The sequence below is a fragment of the Triticum urartu genome, chromosome 3, assembly GCF_003073215.2.
Source record: "Triticum urartu cultivar G1812 chromosome 3, Tu2.1, whole genome shotgun sequence".
Classification (NCBI taxonomy): domain Eukaryota; kingdom Viridiplantae; phylum Streptophyta; class Magnoliopsida; order Poales; family Poaceae; genus Triticum; species Triticum urartu.
Genome location: NC_053024.1, coordinates 59402540 through 59418708, shown reverse-complemented (window position 1 = coordinate 59418708; position 16169 = coordinate 59402540). Strand labels below are relative to the sequence as shown.

The window sequence follows — 16169 nt, the reverse complement described above, 5'->3', positions numbered from 1 at the left end:
CCGCACCATTATGAGTGCGGTGGTCCAGAAGGTTCAGTCCGCCAAGAGTGGACTGACTGAAGCTTGTACTAGCCTTTTAACAGGCTTTGAGGTAAGTAAAGAATGTGTAAATATTATTACCGCATAGACAGTAGCCCCTGATGCTCTGTTTGGCGTTCGGGAAGAAAAGCCGAATAGAGGATCAAATAAAATTCGCAGGAGTCTAACAAAAAATAGTCAATATGCGTATACAGGCTTCTCTTCTTGCGTCCGCCGCACTGACTGCGGAAGTGGACACGCTAAAGCAGAACCTCGAGCGGTCCGAGCAAGAGCTCGGGCGTGCCATGAAGTAGCTCGAGGACAATGAAGGTAAGAAATACCTTGTTTTTAAATATATATATAAAGGTGCAATTGCAAAGAATGACAAGATTATCGTGGCTATTGTAGGGGCCACGTCTGAGGTGGCGACCCTTAAGCAAGCGTTGGTCGAGGCCGAGAAGAGGGCGGCCTCGGAGCGCACCGAGCGGGAGAAGTATGAGGCCGAGTTTGGCAAGGTACGACAAGAGCTCCAGGCTCTCACGGAAAAACATGAGAGTTTGGAGCTTGACTCAAAGACGCGAGCATCCGAGCTCGCGGTGGCTATTGAAAATGCCAAGTATGCCAACGCCGAATCCCAGAAGACCCTCCAGGAGTTGGATGAGGTGAAGAAGATAGCGGCGGGTAAGGCATTCTTTATGCAAAGCAAACACATAAACGTGAGTTACTTGTTACTTACCCGAATCCGGAGCTCTCCAGGAGCGTTCGCAGATCTTCCCTGGAGTGTGTCCGATGCCGCCGCATTCTATCGAGCCGAGGAGGGCAACTCGACAGAGAAGGTGTTCTGGTCTCAGTATGCTGAGGCCGGACACCCCGTGCCCCTGAGCGACCAGCTGAAGCAACTGGTCGAGCTCCACAAGGCGGCCGAACAGGCCATGAAGGGCCTCATTGTTCGGCTGTGGCCTGGAGGGGCTTTACCTGGGAGCTATTTCGGGCTGGTGCGGTGGCTGGTGGAGGCCTGTCCAAGGCTCGAAGTCATCAAGCGCTCCGTCTGCATTGAAGGTGCCCGTAGGGCCCTTGCCCGTGCTAAGGTGCACTGGGGCAAGCTGGATGCTGAGAAGCTTGTGAAGGACGGGCCACCGCCGAGGAAAGAGCATCGCAAGCCCGAGAATTACTATAAGGATGTTCTGAAGGGTGCCTGCCTTGTGGCGGATGAATGTTCTAGGGATGTAATTTTTGAGTGAAACTTGCTTGTTTTGTCCTGTGCGCTGAAAACTTGTTCATATGCGCTAAGCAATGCTGTTGGAATTTAAAATATTACCTTCTGTGCGGCTGTTTATCAATTCTGAGAGATGGCGAGTCGTCGGCTTCTACCCCCGTGCCGCTAGTGCTGGGGTGTTCGGGGATAAACCTGAGCGCTCTTTTTCCCATGTTTGGGTCCTTCGAGGGAGGCACTCAGCCCAACGAACAAGGCAATCGGACTATAATGCATGAACACTCTCACTTAGCCATAGAATTCTATAATTTTAAATTTCGGCGAAGCCCCTGGTATTCGGAAGACCGAGTTCGGGGCGCTATCCATGCCTTGGCCGGACAGAGTCGTCTCCTCGCCCTAAGCAGCATAAGTCTTTAGGGACTCGAAAAAGTTCTCGAACAGCGACCAGCTCTCACTTCATCATGACAATCAGTTTTAGCTTTCTCCACTGAGGTGCTCGACCCAGCTCAACTGGGGCACAATCGCAGTGGTTCTCCTAGTGCTACCTTAGCCGATATAGCGGAACGTAAGGCACCAAAACATAGGAGCCGGGCAAACCCAACTATTGACCCAAGACATGATTCGGAGCCGATGCATATAATGTTATAAGTTCGGGGTGCCGCACTTGTTAAAGTGTTCGGACTTCTCACACCATATTGAGGGGTACTAAAGCCCCCGGCGTATTTTGGCCGTACCAACGTGTACGGGTGCAACATGTCGTTAAGGAACATATATAAAGAAAAAAGGTAATGAAAAAATAGACGAAAGCTATGCATTGTTTATTAAAAAGGGCTGCGATCAAAGCAGAACGATACAAATAATGCGATAAGCAAAGCGTTGGACTATGTAACATGTCCGTTCCAGGGGCAAGCTGCAGAATAGTATGCGAAACAGGTATACTGCTCGTGATAGAGACCACCTGGGAGTTCCGTAATGCGGCGTGGCTTGTCTGCTTCCCTGGTTCTTGCATCGTTTGTGCAGCAATTGAACTGCCGAACAGGCCTTCCGAAGAGTGGAGTCCTGAAAGTAAGAGAAAATTAAAAAATCGGCAGCCCCTGGTGCGGTTTAAGCCATGTTTCGGGCCTGCCGTGATGGTGCCCCTCCCCCTGTACCCATGGTATTTCTAGAGCGTAGTTATGTACGCGAAGTACTGGTGTCGCATTTTTGCGAGGGCTGGGGTTGGGGCCGCATTTCTACGCCTGCTCGGATCGTGCCAGGCGGTCTTGTTGTAGGTTACTCCGGGCGCGCTTGACGGTGTCCGGTCGTTTAATGGCCGGACTGGGGAACTGCCTGGAGAGGCTGCTTTGTACTTCCGCTGCAAGGGTCGCCGTGTGCTCCTCCGTTCGGAGGGAGCGTTTGGTGTTTCCATTGACAGTAATTACTCCTCGAGGGCCTGGCATCTTGAGCTTAAGGTATGCATAGTGTGGTACCGCATTGAACTTGGCGAATGCGGTTCGCCCGAGCAGTGCGTGATAGCAACTGCGGAATGGGACTATGTCGAAGATTAACTCCTTGCTTTGGAAATTATCCGGAGATCCGAAGACCACTTCAAGTGTGACTGAGCCTGTACAGTTGGCCTCTACACCTGGTATTATGCCTTTAAAGGTCGTTTTGGTGGGCTTAATCCTCGAGGGATCTATGCCCATTTTCCGCACTGTATCCAGGTAAAGCAGGTTCAGGCTACAGTCACCGTCCATAAGGACTCTAGTGAGATGAAATCCGTCAATAATTGGGTCTAGAACCAATGCGGAGAATCCGCCGTGACGGATGCTAGTGGGATGATCCCTTCGATCAAAGGTGATCGGGCAGGAGGACCATGGGTTGAACTTTGGGGCGACTGGCTCTACCGCGTATACGTCCCTTAACGCGCGTTTCCGCTCCCTTTTGGGGACGTGGGTTGCGTATATCATGTTCACCGTCCGCACTTGTGGGGGAAAACCCTTCTGTCCACTGTTGTTCGGCGGCCGGGGCTCCTCGTCGTCATCGCTATGCAGCCCCTTGTCTTCATTTTCGGCGTGTAACTTGCCTGCCTGCTTGAACACCCAACAATCCCTGTTGGTGTGATTGGCCAGCTTTTCGGGGGTGCCATGTATCTGGCACAAGCGTTCGAGTATTCGGTCCAAACTGGACGGGCCCCTAGGATTCCTTTTGAATGGCTTTTTCCGCTGACCAGATTTAGAGCCTCTGAATCCGGCATTAACTGCTGTATCCTCAGCATTGTCGCCGTTAATGTGGCGCTTCTGCTTGTTGCGATGCGACCTGCCACTACTGTCCCTGGTATCCGAATTACTAGGGTTCCTGGTCCTATTGTTGCTACGAGCAAGAGCTGTCTTCTCCCGCGCAAAAGCGGGTCATGAGTGTCGTGAGTGCTGCCATAGACTTCGGCTTTTCCTGTCCAAGGTGCCGGGCAAGCCACTCGTCACGGATATTGTGCTTGAAGGCTGCTAGGGCATCAGCGTCCGGACAGTCGACTATTTGATTTTTCTTTGTTAGGAACCGTGTCCAGAATTGCCTGGCCGATTCCTCTGGCTGCTGAATTATGTGACTTAGGTCATCGGCGTCTGGGGGTCGCACATAAGTGCCCTAGAAATTGTCGAGGAATGCGGCTTCCAGGTCCTCCCAACAACTGATTGATCATGTTGGCAAGCTGTTAAGCCAATGCCGAGCTGGTCCTTTTAGCTTCAGTGGGAGGTATTTGATGGTGTGGAAATCATCACCGCGGGCCATGTGGATATGAAGGAGATAATCCTCGATCCATACCGCAGGATCTGTTGTGCCATCATATGATTCGATATTTATGGGTTTGAAACCCTCAGGGATTTGATGATCCATTATTTCGTCTGTGAAGCATAGTGGGTGTGTGGCGCCTCTGTACTGGGCTATATCACGACGTAGCTCCAATGAGCTTTGTCTACTGTGTTCGGCCCTGCCGAATTTGTGGTTGGCGTGACGGTTACCGTCTCGAGCCGTGGGGCGCCCACGCGATCCATAGATCGATCTTGTTTGCCTTGCCTTGTCCTCCAACATATCTCGTAAGTCTGGCGCATATTCCCGTGCCTTGGTACGGGGTGCGGCTTGAGTGGAGGGCCGAGAGGCCTCTCTGTCGCGGCCACGTGGTGGCCGATCGGCCGCATCAAGTGCTTCCTCCTCTAATCAGGGTAGTAACCTGCGCTTTGGGTAGCTCTTGGAGGGGCGTTCGAGTTTATGCTCTTCGGCCGCAAGGACTTCAGTCCATCTGTCGACTAGCAAATCTTGATCAACTCTAAGTTGTTGAAGTTTTTTCTTGAGGCTTCTTGCCGTGGCCATAATCCTGCGTTGAAAACGTTCTTGCTCGACGGGATCCTCTGGCACGACGAATTCGTCGTTGTCGAGGCTTGCTTCGTCTTCGGAGGGAGGCATATAATTATCGTCCTCGACCTCTCTGTCTGCCGCTCTCTCATGAGGGCTGGTTTCTCCACCCTCCTATGCTAAAGCTTGCTGGAGGGGGTTTTCTTCGGCACTTTCCGGAGTATTATTATCTCCCGTGCTGGAATCACCGTATTTGTTTTGGCGGGATTTTGAGCAGCGCCGCTGACGCCGACGCTTAGGCTGTTTCTTGGAGGGGTCATCCTCCGTTGTTCCATCGCCATCTCCTTCTTTTGGGGTGTCCACCATGTATATGTCATATGACGAGGTGGCTTTCCAGGGCCTGATAGGCGCTGGTTCTTCATCGTCTCCTTCATCGGCGTCCATACCGTCGATGTCTTCGGAGTCGAAGTCGAGCACGTCGGTTAAGTCGCCGATAGTGGCTACAAAGTGGGTGGTGGGTGGGCTTTGAATTTCTTCATCGTCTAAATCCCAACCTTGCTGGCCGTAGTCCGGCCAGGGCTCTCCTCATAAAGAGAGTGACTTCAGTGTCTTCAGAATATCGCCGAAAGGCGAGTGCTGAAAGATGTCCGTGGCAGTAAACTCCATAATCGGCGCCCAATCGGATTCGATCGGCAGGGGCGCGGAGGGTTCGGAGTCCGGAGAGGAGTCCGGCTCCTTGGAGTCACGAGTCTCGCAGAGTGCAGGGCTGGTGTTTGGCTCGATCGCCGTTGGGATCACAGTACCCGAGGCGGCGTCCAACCACCCATCCTCGATCGGCGCAGTTGGCTCAGAATTAAGGGTCGAAGCCGATGCGGGTGCGGCCTCCAGGGCACTGTTCGGCGGCAGAGCTAGATCATGCTCGTCGTGACAGTGCGGCGCGCTCGGCAGTGGCTCGAATTCGTCGAAGATCAAGTCCCCTCGGATGTTGGTCGTGTAGTTTAAACTTCCAAATCTGACCTGACGGCCAGGGGCATAGCTTTTGATCTGCTCCAGATGGCCATGTGAATTGGCCCACAGTGCGAAGCCGCCGAAGACGAAGATCTGTCCGGGGAGGAAGGTCTCACCCTGGCTGCATCGCCATTGATGATCGTAGGAGCCATCAAGCCTGACGGCGACGACACAGAGGAACTCTCAATGAAAGCACCAATGTCGGTGTCAAAACCGGCGGATCTCGGGTAGGGGTCCCAAACTGTGCGTCTAGGCCGGATGGTAACAGGAGGCAACGGACACGAAGTTTTACCCAGGTTCAGGCCTTCTCGATGGAGGTAAAACCCTACGTCCTGCTTGATTAATATTGATGATATGGGTAGTACAAGAGTAGATCTACCATCAGATCGAAGAGGCTAAACCCTAGAAGCTAGCCTATGGTATGATTGTTGTTGTGTATGTTGTCCTACGGACTAAAACCCTCCGGTTTATATAGACACCGGAGAGGGTTGGGGTTACACAAAGTCGGTTACAATGGTAGGAGATCTGCATATCCGTATTGCCAAGCTGACCTTCCACGCCAAGGAAAGTCCCTTCCGGACACGAGACGAAGTCTTCAATCTTGTATCTTCATAGTCCAGGAGTCCGGCTGAAGGTATAGTCCGGCCATCCGGACACCCCCTAATCCAGGACTCCCTCACCGGCCCTCTATGGCGCGCCCTACGATCTCCCCCTTCCAGGTAGTAGGAGTAGGAGAGAAGGAAGGGGAGGAGCGCGGGAAGAAAGGGGGGCCGGCCCCCCCACCCAATTCGGATTGTGCTAGGGGAGCACGCCTCCCACCTTTTCCCTTCCTCTCCTCTATTCCACTAAGGCCCAATAAGGCCCATATACTCCTCGGGGGGGGGGGGGGGGTTCCGGTAACCTCCCGGTACTCCGGTAAATGCTGGAACTCACTCGGAACCATTCCGTTGTCCAAACATAGTCATCCAATATATCGATCTTTATGTATCGACCATTTCGAGACTCCTCGTCATGTCCATGATCATATCCGGGACTCTGAACTACCTTCGGTACATCAAAACACATAAACTCATAATATTGATCGTCACCAAACGTTAAGTGTGCAGACCCTACGGGTTCGAGAACTATGTAGACATGATCGAGACTCATCTCCGGTCAATAATAAATAGCGGAACCTGTATGCTCATATTGGTTCCTACATATTCTACGAAGATCTTTATCGGTCAAACCGCATAACAACATACGTTGTTCCCTTTGTCATCGGTATGTTACTTGCCCGAGATTCAATTGTCGGTATCTCAATACCTAGTTCAATATCATTACCGGCAAGTCTTTTTACTCGTTCTGTAATGCATCATCCGCAACTAACTCATTAGTCACAATGCTTGCAAGGCTTATAGTGATGTGCATTACCGAGAGGGACCAGAGATACCTCTCCGATACTCGGAGTGACAAATCCTAATCTCGATCTATGCCAACTCAACAAACACCATCGGAGACACCTTTAGAGCATCTTTATAGTCACCCAGTTACGTTGTGGCGTTTGATAGCACACTAAGTGTTCCTCCGGTATTCGGGAGTTGCATGATCTCATAGTCATAGGAACATGTATAAGTTATGAAGAGAGCAATAGCAACAAACTAAACGATCATCGTGCTGAGCTAACGGATGGGTCAAGTCAATCACATCATTCTCTAATGGTGTGATCCCGTTAATCAAATGACAACTCATGTCTATGGTTAGGAAACATAACCATCATTGATACAGCGAGCTAGTCAAGTAGAGGCATACTAGTGACACTCTGTTTGTCTATGTATTCACACATGTACTAAGTTTCCGGTTAATACAATTCTAGTATGAATAATAAACATTTATCATGATATAAGGAAATAACAACTTTATTATTGCCTCTAGGGCATATTTCCTTCAACCAGTTCGCCATGACCTTCTCGTCGCTGTTGGCCGCCTTGATACTCAGCTCATAGAGCTGCAGGAACTTAGAAGGGTCGGGGGTGCCATCGTAGCGCGGAGGCAGGTTGGGCTTGAACTTGCCAGGCCAGACTACGCTGCGTAGCTCGGGAGTGAAGGCACGACAGCTTGATGTAGTCACCGGAGCCCGTTGCGAAAGCGGAGCCTGGTCCTGGTATCCACACGCCGCCACCACAGGCGGCACACGGTCTTGACGCGGTGGTGCTGGGAGCGCAGGAGCGTTTTCTTGCGGCCGAGGGACTTCTTGGCAGCTTCCTTCTTCGTGCGCGGGTGCCCTGCGCGGTGGGTCGCGCCTCGGGGCTGCGCGTCTTTGTGCGAGGGCGGTGTCTTGATGCGGAGGTGGTGGAGGCGCTCCGTGGGCTACATCGCCCGTAGCGAGAGGGACGGTGTAGGAGATCCCCCAGTGGCGCTGACGAGCTCGGTGATGCGGTCCAGCCAGTCGTCGTAGAGGTCGTCGACCGGGCGGTAACGCAGGAGCTCACGTTCCATGAGTAGCACGGCCTACGCGTCCGTGGGCGTGCGAGGAACGTGGGATGACGAGCCGGTCGGAGTCAGCGATGGGGTGGCGGTGCGTCTGAGGGAGTCCTGGATTAGGGGGTCCTCGGACAACTGGACTATATCCTTTGGCCGGACTGTTGGACTATGAAGATACAAGATTGAAGACTTCGTCCCGTGTCCGGGTGGGACTCACCTTTGCAATTCGGATATGTAGATCTCCTCCCTTGTAACCGACTCTGTGTAACCCTAGCCCACTCCGGTGTCTATATAAACCGGAGGGTTTAGTCCGTAGGACAACAACAATCATACCATAGGCTAGCTTCTAGGGTTTACCCTCTCCGATCTCGTGGTAGATCAACTCTTGTAATACTCATATCATCAAGATCAATCAAGCAGGAAGTAGGGTATTACCTCCGTCGAGAGGGCCCGAACCTGGGTAAACATTGTGTCCCCCGCCTCCTGTTACCATCCTCCTTAGACGCACAGTTCGGGACCCCCTACCCGAGATCCGCCGGTTTTGACATCGACATTGGTGCTTTCATTGAGAGTTCCACTGTGCCGTCACAATCAAGGCTTGATGGCTCCTTCGATCATCGGCAACGATGCGATCCTGGGTGAGGTTTTCCTCCCCAGACAGATCTTCGTATTCGGCGGCTTTGTACTGCGGGCCAACTCGCTTGGCCATCTGGAGAAGATCGAGAGCTACGCCCCTAGCCATCAGGTCAGGTTTGGAAGCTTGAACTATACCGCCGACATCCACAGAGACTTGATCTTCGACGGATTCGAACCCATGTCAGGTGCGCCGCACAGTCACGATGTGCACGATTTAGCTCTGCCGACGGACAGTGTTCGAGAGATCAAACCTGTAACTACTCCGGCCCTCAATCCGGAACAGACCGTGCCGTCCGAGGACGGGTGGATGGACCCCGCCACGGAGGCCGCACACTCAGCGGCGATAGAGCCGAATGCTGACTTCACCTCCTATGAGACCTGTGTTGCCGGACACTCGGATTCGTCCCCGGCCACAGACTCCGAACCGCTCACGTTCATGCCCATCCAATCTGATTGGGCACCGATCATGGAGTTCACCTCTACGGATATCTTTCAGCACTCACCCTTAGGCGACATGCTAAACTCATTACGGTCTCTCTCCTTGTCAGGAGGCCCTTGGCCGAATTATGTCCGACTCGAGTGGGAAGCGGACGATGAAGAAATTCGTTCCCCACCCACCACCCACTTAATAGCCATTGTCGACGACTTAACCGACATGCTTCATTTCGGCTCCGGAGACATCGACGGTATGGATGATGATGCGGGAGACGAACAGGAACCACCGCCCGCAGGGCATTGGACTACCACTTCATCACATGATATATACATGGTGGATACACCCAAAGAAAATGATAACGAGGAATGGGAGGAAGCAGCGAAGGACAATTCCCTCGAGAAGCAACCAAAGCGACGGCGTAAGCGTCGCTCCAAATCCCGCCCCGGCAAAAACAGCGATAACAGTGCGAGAAAGAGTAACACCCCGATCGACCCCAAAGGAGACAACGACCACACGAACCCAGCGGTGGAGCAGGGTGAACCATCAGGTCAGGTTCGGAAACTTAAACTACACTGCCGACATCCGCGGAGACTTGATCTTCGACGGATTCGAGCCCATGTCAGGTGCCCCGCACAATCACGACGAGCATGACGTAACTCTGCCATCGGACAGTGTTCGGGAGATCGCATCTGCAACTACTCCGGCCTTCAATCCGGAGCAAATTGCGCCATCCGAGGATGGAGGGATAGATCCCGCCATGGAGGTCATACTCTTAGTGGCGATGGAGCCAGATACTGACTTCGCCCCTTACGAGAGCCGTGTCGCCGAACCGCTGGATTCGTCTCCGGCCACGGACTCCAAACCGCCTGCATCCGTGCCTATCGAATCCAATTGGGCGCCGATCATGGAGTTCACCTCCGCGGATATCTTTAGCACTCGCCTTTCGGCGATGTGCTATATTCATTAAGGTCTCTCTCCTTGTCAGGAGAACCTTGGCCAAACTATGTCCGGCTAGAATGGGATGCGGACGACGAAGAAATTCGCTGCCCACCCACCACCCACTTAGTAGCCATTGTCGACGATTTAACCGACATGCTCGATTTCGACTCCGAAGACATCAACAGCATGGACGACGATGCAGGAGAGGAACAGGAACCAGTACCCACAGGGCCCTGGAAAACCACTTCACCACACGACATATACATGGTGGATACACCCAAAGAAAACAATGACGAAGAACGGCAGGATGCAGCGAAGAATAGCTCCCTCGAGAAGCAATCAAAGCGCCGGCGTAGGCGCCGCTCAAAATCCTACCTCGGCAAAAACAGCGATAACAGCGCAAGAGAAAATAACACTCCAGTCAACTCCAGAGGAAACGACGACCACATCGACCCAACGGCAGAGCACGACGAAACTGCAAACGGCAAACACAGTACGGATCCGATGTCCGAACACGGCGACGCTGAGGATGAACCTCATCAAACCCCTCTGGGGAGGAAAACAGTCCAGCCGAAGTTGCACACATCATCCCGGAAACGCACTTGGAGCAAGAGAACCTCCGCAGAAGGCTTATTGCCACAGCGAGGAGTCTGAAGAAGCAGAAGCAAAGGCTTAAGGCCGCACAAAATACGCTCAACAGCAGGAGGAACAATGTGCTCGACAACGAAGAAAACTATGGTGGAAGTTACCACACAAAGAGCTATCCAAGGCGCAAGCTATTACCTGAATTCGACGATGAGGCCTTAGAGCCCACTTAGCCGAAAAATGAAACGGCCAACTGGCCGGATCAACCACCTTGTGACCGCGATAGAGCGGCTAACAAGGCTGCACATAAGTCAACACACGATCTACGTGAGGACTTGCGCCAAAAATCCGGTATGACCAGATCCATCTATGGATCTAGGAAGCGTGCTCCGGCACAAAATCAAAACCGAATACTACAACCGTCCGAACGCCATGATACATCCAAATACAGGGGTGCCACACACCCCCTATGTTTCACCGATGAGGTGCTGGACCACGAATTCCCAGAAGGATTCAAACCAGTGAACATAGAGGCGTACGACGGGACCAGACCCTGGGGTCTGGATTGAGGACTTTATCCTCCATATCCATATGGCTCGCGGAGACGATCTCCATGCCATCAAGTACTTGCCCCTCAAGCTTAAAGGACTAGCTCAACACTTGCTGAAAAGCCTCCCCAAAAACTCAATTGGAAGTTGGGAGGAGCTCGAGGACGCTTTTCGGGCTAATTTTCAAGGGACCTATGTCCGACCTCCGGATGCAGATGATTTAAGTCATATAATTCAACAGCCCGGAGAGTCAGCCCGAAAGCTTTGGAACAGGTTTCTCACTAAGAAGAACCAAATCGTCGACTGTCCGGACGCCAAAGCCTTAGCAGCTTTCAAACACAGCGTCCGAGACGAATGGCTCGCCAAACATGTCGGCCAAGAAAAACTGAGAACAATGGCAGCCCTAACAAGACTCATGACCCGCTTTTGCGCGGGCGAAGATAGCTGGTTAGCCCGCAGTAGCACCAGCAACCCAAGCACATCCGAAGTCAGGGATGGCAATGGAAAACCACGACGCAGTAAAAACAAGCGTCGAAATAAAGAAGACAGCCCAGATAATACGGCTGTCAAATGCCAGATTCAGGGGCTCTCGACCAGGTCAGCGGAAAAAGCCTTTCAAAGGCAGCAGAGATGGACCGTCTAGCCTAAACAAGATTCTCGACAAACTATGTCAGATTCATGGCACCCCCGATAAACCTGCAAATCACACCAACAGAGAATGCTGGGTCTTCAAGCAGGCCGGTAAGCTAAACGCCGAACACAAGGGGGGGAGACACCAAGCGAAGATGAGGACGAACCTCGCCAACAAAGCACTGGAGGACAGAAAAAATTCCCACCAGAGGTTAAAACAGTAAACATGGTCCATGTGACGAAGAGGAGAAGCAAACATGCACTCTGAGACATACACGCCATAGAGTCCGTCACCCCTAAGTTCAACCCCTGGTTGGCCTGCCCGATCACTTTTGATCGCGGGGATCACGCGACAAGCATCCGGCATGAAGGATTGGCTGCCTTGGTGTTAGACCAAATAGTAAACGGATACCATCTCACATGAGTCCTTATGGACGGCTGCAGTGATCTAAATCTGCTATATCAGGACACAGTCCGCAATATGGGGATAGACCCGACAAAAATAAGCCACAGTAATACTACCTTCAAGGGAGTAATACCAGGCCCAGAGGCCTGCTGTACGGGCTCTCTATTACTAGAGGTTATATTCGGTTCTCCCGACAACTTCTGAAGTGAAAAGTTAAGTTTCTACATCGCTCCATTCCGAAGTGGCTATCAGGCACTACTCGGAAGAGCGGCTTTTGCTCGTTTTAATGCAGTACTGCATTACGCTTCTCTCAACACTACTAGGAAAAGGGCTATAGATAATATGGACACTAATGGCGCACCACACATGTGGTGTGCCACTACTATATACTAATGGCGCACCATGTGTTGGTGCGCCATTAGTGTCCAAATACTAATGGCGCACCACATCCATGATGCGCCACTAGTAAAAAAAATTATTTTTTTCAAAAATACTAATGGCACATCAGGGGATAGTGGGCCATTACTAGTTTTAACTAGTAATGGCGCACCAGTAAGAGATGCGCCATTGCTATCTATACGTATGGCGCACCCCTACCAGTGCGCCATTGCTATCACCCCTTATCCCCTCCCTCTCTTCATGTTCTCTCCCCTCACCTTCCTCCTGACACACCCACCCATCTGCCTCGACTTCGATTTAGATCGGGAAGCCCCGGCCGCCCGCATCTTCCTCTCCCTCCTGACCACGGCGAGCCCCCTTCCCCCTCCCTCACACCAGATCTAGGGCATGGAGCCGTGGTGAGCTCCTTCCCCAACCCTCCACACCGGATCCAGAGAAGAGCTGGTGACCACGTCCTCCGGCGACGGCGTTGCTCCGGGGTGTGGAGGCCGCCGAGCTGCAGGAGGAGGAGCTCCCCGCCACCCCAAGGCCCCAGATCCAGTTGTCGCGGCCATAGCCGGGCTTCCAGATCCTCGTCGTCGTTGAGCTGGCCCATGATCGATGAACGGCGGCGGATCTAGCGATAAGGCCAAGGTGCCGCAGGCGATGGCGCCGGTGGAGGGTGGTTTCTTCTCCACGTCCACGCGTCAGGAGAGGAAGCAGCCTCCGCGTTGTTCTGCACCAAGTTTGGCAACGGGGGACGCGCGGCCGTCCTCCTCCTCCTCTGCATCCATGGCGCTCATCCCGGAAGGTACTGCGCCTCGCCCGCATTAATCCTGCTTCTAAATCGATCTGCATAGCTGATTTTTGCATATTGCTCTATTTGCCTACAGGGGAGGTACCACTGGAGCTCTAAGGCGGCCTTAAACACCACCGATCTGGGCGGAGGTTGGGCAGATAAGGCCCTGCGTCTCCTGCTCCTTCCCATGTACGTGTTCATCCCAGTCTCTGACTCTCTGTCCAGACTTAACTACGTAGCGGCTACCTAGTATGGATATAATTACGAGCTTGTCGGATTGGATTATGTAGCCTACCTCAATGCTTAATTAGTCTGGCGGTTTGTTGCACGCATACATGCATGCATCATGGTAGATAATTGAAATCACTAGCTCTAGCTACATCGTGGTTGAATGGTTTGCATTGCAGTGTATGATCAAATTCTGTACATCTAACATTTGATGAACTAGATGCAGCTTGCTTTTGATTCAGATGATCTATATCTGTGTATGATGCGTTAAAAAATATCTTTGTACGAGTCCTGCGCAGGTCATCGTTGGAGGAGAGGATGATGGTGAAGCAGCAGAGGATGATGGTGCCTGGCCATGGCGAGCGAGGAAGCCCCAAGATTGATAGGTGGCTCCCTCCTGTCGTAAGTTCAAATGTCGCACATCCTGTATGTTGTGCAAATTGGAGAGATCCAGAATGCTTTTCTCATGTATTTTTGTTATCTCGGGTATGGATTTGGGGCGTATTTCAAGCAGGTAATAACCTACTCTAATGCTTTCGCTCTAAGAGAAAAGTGTGCCACCCCTATCCTCAAGCAGGTAATAATTAATCATTTATGAGCTGATGGACAACAATTACTCTATTCTTCCACCACTGCATCACTCTATCAAATGTCATCATGTATCAATGATGTGAATATGTGAAAAAAATCGTCTGTGCTCTTTTTTCTTATTTGGATGAAAACCGGGCAGTGTAGTTATTTTTTATAGTTTATACACATACTACACTGTTAATTAAAGGTTGTAACCTCACTGTCACGCTAATGGACGCAAAAAAGAAGAGTGGTAGTACTATCAATGGTTCAGTCAGCGCGTCAACAGCGTTTGCACTACTTCTGATATTGTTTTTCAGTACCTTTTTTCTGCAACTTTTTCTTTCAGCTCTTAGTGCTGCTGCCCCATGAATTGTACATTCAAATGAAGCCTTTGTTAAGTATACACTCCAAAATTCAGTTAACAGTAGCCTAACTAAATTTTCTGTTTCTGAATTTATACACTCACTTTATATTTAGTTTATAAATTAACAGTAGCTTCAAAATTAAGTATCATTCACATGGATCAACTGTTATTTTATTTTGTGGAGGATAAAGTTCAGATCATGAATAATGGCATTACAAGTGAACTTGGCACAATTACACATGTCCTGAACCTCATAGAATCTGACACTAGCAAGTCTTCATTGGCATGCAAGTACTACTTTCACATTGTCATGACAGGAACAATTAATTTGACATGTATCATTGGTACTGCTAAAACATTTCATTCATGTTTCAACAAATTTGGTGAAGACCACTTCATATGTATTTTGCATATATGAATTATCTCCTGTTGATTTCTAAGATGTTAGTTCTTTCAGTTCTAGCCCTCCTATCTTTAATTCCTGGCTGCTGGACTACCTGCAAGACAATGAGTTCATCTGCGGCAGCTATCGCTGTGAGCAGTCCGTCCATGACGCGCTCCGCAGCATCTTCGCCGGGCACAATGAGATCCTCAATGTCTGGAAGTAAGTCGCCGGCCATCTGTTTCCTAATGAATTTTCTTTCTAGCTTGATGTGATCGGATCTGACTAGTATGTTCAGATTTACTCTTGTTTTCTTTTCAAATAGTACTAGTAGTCTATATTCCAGTTGTGCGACTACCTGTAGCCACTTGAACCGATGAGAATTCTTCAAGCCTACCTATAGCCACTTGAACAAATGTCTATCTCAGATCTGCTCATCTAAAAAATCCAAGTGGAGTAGTATACTCGTAGTATAGTATAATAATATTATCAAAAGGTAAATGCCCTGATTATTTAGCACTGTCACATAAATACTCATCGAAAGTGGGCTCCTATCAAAATTCATTTCCATTATAATCTTACTCATACAATATTCACACCATGTTATTCTGGAAATATATGCTCATATCTAGTTCTGCATAAAAAATGACAGTATTGACATGTTATGAATAGTTTGTTTGTGTTTCCGTTTATTTTGTTACATTTTGCAGGGATAAAGTGAAGAAAAAGAAGAAAAGATTACTAGAAGATTAGTTTTAGGATTTTCTTTTATTTCCTTGCAATTTTCCTTTTATTGGATACTTGTAAAGACATTGTAATATTCTTACTATAATAAAAATTATGATTCTATTTCATTTTTTGTTTTTAAATTATTTTTCCTTATAGGTTGTTTTCTATAAATTTAGATTTTCTTTGTTTTCCAAATACATTACAAGTGGCGCACCTTCCTTTATTACTAGTGGCGCACCTATAAGGTTATTAGTGGCGCACCTGGAGGGAATACCAGTGTAGCACCGAATGGTATACTAATGGCGCACCACATGGTGCGCCATTAGTATCTAGTATACTAATGGCGCACCTGTGGTGCGCCATTAGTATATAATACTAGTGGCGTGGTACTAGTGGCGCACCAGTAGTGCGCCTTTAGTAGGCAAAACTGGTGCACCACTAGTAGGCCTTTTCCTAGTAGTGCAAGCTTAAGATGCCCGGTGCATGTGGCACCATCACAGTTAGTGG

General features: G+C 50.3%; 1 long non-coding RNA gene across 1 annotated transcript; it reads left to right on the top strand.

Moving 5' to 3' along the window:
* Positions 1-15102: 15102 nt before the first annotated feature.
* On the top strand, positions 15103-15787 carry LOC125547944. The gene is made up of 2 exons (XR_007300846.1): positions 15103-15155; positions 15644-15787. It is a non-coding gene; the product is annotated as an uncharacterized LOC125547944 (long non-coding RNA).
* The last annotated feature ends 382 nt before the right edge of the window (positions 15788-16169 follow it).